Source organism: Poecilia reticulata, chromosome 12 (genome assembly GCF_904066995.2).
Source record: "Poecilia reticulata chromosome 12, P_reticulata-male-v2, whole genome shotgun sequence".
Classification (NCBI taxonomy): Eukaryota; Metazoa; Chordata; class Actinopteri; order Cyprinodontiformes; family Poeciliidae; genus Poecilia; species Poecilia reticulata.
The window spans coordinates 25170583-25176041 of NC_088841.1; the positions used below are offsets into that span (position 1 = coordinate 25170583).

At 42.2% G+C, this 5459-nt stretch overlaps 1 long non-coding RNA gene across 1 annotated transcript; it reads right to left on the minus strand.

The window, feature by feature from the left end:
- On the minus strand, positions 1 to 903 carry LOC145554274 (uncharacterized). Its single transcript, XR_014090296.1, has 2 exons — positions 142 to 903; positions 1 to 68 (listed from the first exon to the last, which is right to left on the minus strand). It is a non-coding gene; the product is annotated as an uncharacterized LOC145554274 (long non-coding RNA).
- Between the last annotated feature and the right edge of the window lie 4556 nt (positions 904 to 5459).

Below are 5459 nucleotides of genomic sequence, written 5' to 3' on the forward strand. Positions count from 1 at the left end.
TAAAGTTTACAATGATTTTATTGAAAGGGAAGGAGGTGAGTTCTGGAACTGCGGACCGGGTCGTCTGACTGTCAACAGGGGAGCACAGGGTTAGACAGAGAACGGTGACGAGTAGAATGATAACGACTGAGGAGGGCTTACTTGGAAGGAGGATGAAGTAGATGTAGTGGAGTGAGAACGGTAAGTAATCCTGGAACGGTCAGGTGACTTCACCTGAGGCGACAGCCTGGAGCTAGGTCTGTCGGAGGTTGTTCTCCGGGAACGGCGAGTAATCCTGGAACGGTCAGGTGACTTCACCTGAGGTGACAGCCTGGAGCTAGGTCTGTCGGAGGTTGTTCTCCGGGAGGGTTCGGGCGCGGGTCTCCTGACCCGTGGCGTCCCGAAGGGGAATCCACCGGAGACGGATCGACAACAGGGAGTAGTACGCACACACACTCGGGGTTGGCGACAGCCGGTAACACCGGCTTCGTCGAGGGAGGACACAGGCGGGAGGATCTCACGAGGGGTGGCGTCTAGGCCGGTAATACCGGTAGCGTCGAGGGAGGACACAGAGGGAGATGATCCACGGAGGGAAAGGCACACTCACTCAGAAGCCAGCAGTGATGGAACGAACCAGAGCAACGAGGAGGCGGCGGGAGAATCTGACGAGGAAACAACAGAGGTTAGATTCAGACAATACTCAGAGGGCCTAGTTCTGGAACGTAGTGTTACCAATGCGAGCAAACACTCAGGCGGTGAGATGAAGTGGAGCCGCTGCTTATATCCACCGTCACACGCCTCCTCAACAAGCTGCAGGTGTGTGTACGGGTTGACCCAGGCGGCTTCTCAGGGGTGGAGAGGTGGTGCCCTCTGGTGGACACCAGGCGTAGTGCCGGTTCCAACCAGGATGGAAGACAAACAAGACTGACAAACAAAAACATAACTGGGGAAACACGGATCCTGACAGTTATTGATTATTCTGATTATTAATTGGATAAAGAATTGGCAAATTCTGAATTTTTTTATTTAACCATTAACACATTTTTTATAGTTTTATACATTAAAAGTTACAAATAAACATTTAATTAAATCACTTATTAGAATATATTTAGTTTTTTCCATCTTTAATGCTAAATGTTTATATTTATTAAACTTTCTAAATTGTTTCCTGCAGTTCCAGGGTGAGTCTTTCTTCATGATGCTTTAAGGAATGAGAAGCTCGATGTTTTTATCCAACCTTGTTATTAATCAGTGAAATAAGTTGGAGGAGAGACGTTTGGTTCCTGCTGCAGCTCAGTGTTAATCTGGTTAATCTGAGAGATGAGCTCCAGTCTAACACTGCAGTGAGGATTAAAAGCGGCCAGACAAGGTGAGGGACGGAGGAGAGGTCACCATCAGGAAGTTTGAACCTCTGCAACAAACTGCATTTTAATCACAACCAGCTGCTGATTTTACTGAGTTTTGGGATTTCCAGTTAAATCCTTTATTTTCCGGTTTGGGTTGAATCAGGTGTGGCCCACGTTGGGCTGTGGCGGGTCATATCCATGTTGGTTTATTCTCAGCTAAAAATAGGTTTACTGTTGTTATCAAATGTAAAATATGTCAGAGATGCAGCGATCAGAGCTTTTCTGTCCAACACTGATCTCCAGTTTTCATTCTGCTCTGATCTTCCAGTTCCTGGATTTTTTCTCCAAAGAGAAAAATGTTCTGCAGGTTCTGAGTTTCAGGTAGAAGTTCTGAATGAAACAGGAAATATTAAGATTTTATCACTTTATGCTTCAAAGCATTGACCTCTGACTTTCATGGGATGGGAATGTTTTACTTTAATTAGGACTTTCTGAAAGGCAGAGTTGATGAAAAATATTTTTAATGCAAATATTTAAATTTGAACAGGAAAAGAACAGAATGAGCAGCAAATGAACCAAATGCAGAAGAAGAAAAATGTTTTTATTTCTCTAAAACACATGAAGAAAAACTGCAGCAAATAAACAAAAAGAAGATTTAATATTCAAATCTGACGAGTTTAGAAAAATAGGAGCCGACAGAAACAGAAAATGTTCAGTGAGAAAAACTGATCAACATTTCAATGAAATCTGATGAATGAAAGGAAAAAATAAGAGAAACAACATCTTGATATTCAGTGTGAAGCTTTGACTGGAAACAAACAGGAAAAAATTAGGATCCTGGAATAATCCCAGCTTCCATCAACTGAATCAGAAAAGTTTCACCAAGAAATAGATTGTAGAGATGAACTATCTGTTCAACAGTGAGAGAGTTTCTCTGACAGAAGGAAAATCTTTAGACTCAAATCAGCAAAGAAACACAGAAGAGGAACCATACTTGGGACACCAGACACCAAATCCAGGAATCAAAAGTTCAGTGAATATGGTGTTAAAGGTGTGGAGGTGAATCAGTGAGTCAGAAGAGACTCTGTAGAAGGACAGAATGCCAGCAGGACAGTCCACATACACTGATACTATGTTAGAGACAGAGGAGGAGGAGAGACGAGTTTGTCTGTCATTGTGCCAGACAGAGTAACCATCCTTAGAACACCTCAGACTCCAGGAATGATCATTCCCTCCAAACAAACAGTCTTCAATGTCTCCTTTCCTCCTGATTCTTCTGTAACTCACTGACATCTTAACTAACCCTCTCCACTCGACCTCCCAGTAACAGCGACCAGTCAGACCAGTTCTACACAGCAGCTGAGGATGATAATCAAATCTGTCTGGATGATCAGGATATGACTGAAGTTCCTTCTCCCATGTCACCTTCCTGTTGTCTTCAGACAGTTTGAGCTTTCTGCTCACTGTGTTTGTGTCGATGGTGAGTTGACAGGAATCTGATGGAGAGAACAAACACAATCCAGCTGCAGTTATTGATCATTTATTGATCTTTGATGATGATTCTGAATGAGTGATGTGACAGTTTGAAGATGATTGAATGTGAGCTGCTTTGTTGTGAATCAGATGAAAAACACACTTACACTTCCTCAGACCTGGTGTCAAGAATCGGCGTCCAGCAGGCTCCACCCTGAAAGGAGGAGGGGGATCAGACCATCAGTCTCTTTCAGCAGCAAACATGGACATTACATGTCTCTCAGACACACATTGTCCTCCACTGAGACAGGAACAGTCCAACATCTGGATTGCAAACTGCAGTGGATGTAGGAAGGACAGTTGGTGCTGCTGCAGCACAACTCATTTCTCCAAACACAGGAAAAGCTCCAACAGAGAGGAGAAAGGAAATCCCTCAGTAACAACCTGAAGAAACTCACTGAAGCCTAAAAGGACATCAGGAAACTAAGGAAACATTTCTGGAAGCTCAACTTGATTTAATAATCAGCATTAAAATCCAATCAATCTAAACTCTGATCAACACCTGGATACCTGCTCTATCCACACTCCCACACACAGATGAAGGAATGAAACACTAAACTGCCCTGCTGCTGAAAACCTGCTGTGGCCTCACTGTAATATCCAGAAATACAAACATTAAAAAGGAGAAGCTGCATCACATTCAACAAAGAGTTCAACAAGAACCAAAGATTTGATCACTGAGCTCAGACTCACAAACCAGGGAGAGGCTTCCATCATCACACACCTCTGACAAACACGTCCAACCTTTCAGCACTTCCTCTACCAACCAGCACCACCAGGTGGCGCTGCACAAATTTACAATGAGACCAAGAAGAAGAAGAAGCAGCTTCCTGAATCCAGCACCTGCAGTAATGGCTTGTGAAAGCCCTTACAAAAAAATTACATAAAAATCACGTCACTTTCACATGTGATTTTCATGTAATCACATGTGAAAGTCACGTGGTTCACAACTTTTCACGTATGAATGATGTGAAAGCACACATGTACGTGTGATTTTGGAACGTTTTGTGGTAAAATCACATGTGATTCACACATTTCAACTTGAGTCACGTGTTTCACCCGACTCATGTGATACATAGCTGCATCCCATGTATATCACACATACATTATGTCTCACGTGTATCACGTGATTTGCAAAGCATACACAGTTCTAAATAATGGCACCACATTTTTTTTACCATGAAATTTCCAAATTCTTCATATTCACTTTTCACAATAAATATGAGGTCACATGTCAATCTCATATAATTTTATAAGATATAACTGCATACTAAAGTAAACTTGCAGCTATGAGCACCATACAAATTTGCCCCAAATCAGGCTCAGACAATAAACGTGTGGAAACCAGATGTGTAGAAATGAGTTTAACACTGCCAGTGCCAGTCCAGAGAGGGAAAACAAAACCTCAGTGACTGGTCCTTTCCGTTGTTTCAGGAGAGACTGTAGCATTAGAATGTGAACCCTCGGAGTCTCCTTAATGTCTTCAAGGAGGGTTGTAACACGCGCGCGCACACACACACTAGTATGTAATTTACCACAATGATATGGGGTGCTCTGATCTGCTATATAAAACGAAGCTGACGTTAGTTTCCAATTCTAGCTTCCGATTCAGAAAATGGCTAAAGGGCGAGTCCACCTAAATATTCACTACCTTCCGCATCTTTAATCGACTCCATTTTAAAAACAACACCTAGACTCTTCAAACCTGGTCTGGATTATTCTGCTCTAACATGGATTAATATTTTAATCCATGTTTGGGATTTGTGAAACCTTCACGTGATTTGTGAAATTTACCTAAAGTTTAGGTAGTCTCGCTTGTTCCATGCAGTTTTTTTCAAATTCAATTCCAATTCAAACCACTTTATTAATCCCAGTGAGAAATTAAATGTTGGTGTAAACTCATTAATTCTTAAAAGAGTTATTGTAGATGGTGATGACAGCCGGAAAAAGAGATCTTCTGCAGCAGTCTGTTAAATGAAGTGAAGTTTCACAAATCAGAAAAAAGTTTAATGAATACCAAACATGGTGTTAAATATTCTGCTAGTAGTTGAGAATAATCCAGTCTATATGTTTTAAGAGTCTAGGTGTAGATTTGGAATTAGAGCAGATCTTGTGTGACCGAGACAGAAAAAAGGGTGAAAATTGCACTTTATGGCAGTTTCATAAATCAGAAAAAGGTTTCACAATCCCAAACATGGTTTGAAATATTCTGCCATTAGAGCAGAATAATACAGTGCTGGTTTGAAGTGTCTAGGTGCTGTAGTTTTGGAGCTGGAGCAGTTCTAGTATGATCCTGATGCAAAAAAGTGGTAAACTTATGAAGCCAGGTTTAATACAGCACACAGAGCTTCAAATAGAAGGGGTTCTTTATTCTCAAAAAGACACTGTTGATCATGTAGGGCCACAGCCCACATTGGCCCTAAATGGGCACACCCATGTGGGGCCACCGTGGAACACGCGGACAAACCCATATGGGACCCATGCGTCTACCCTCTTTTTCCCCATATGGGGCCCACCTAGCTATGCTGGCAGGGTAGTAACACAGCTTCACATAAAACCTGGAATCTAACATAAACAGCAGTGGCACCTCTAAAGAAGACA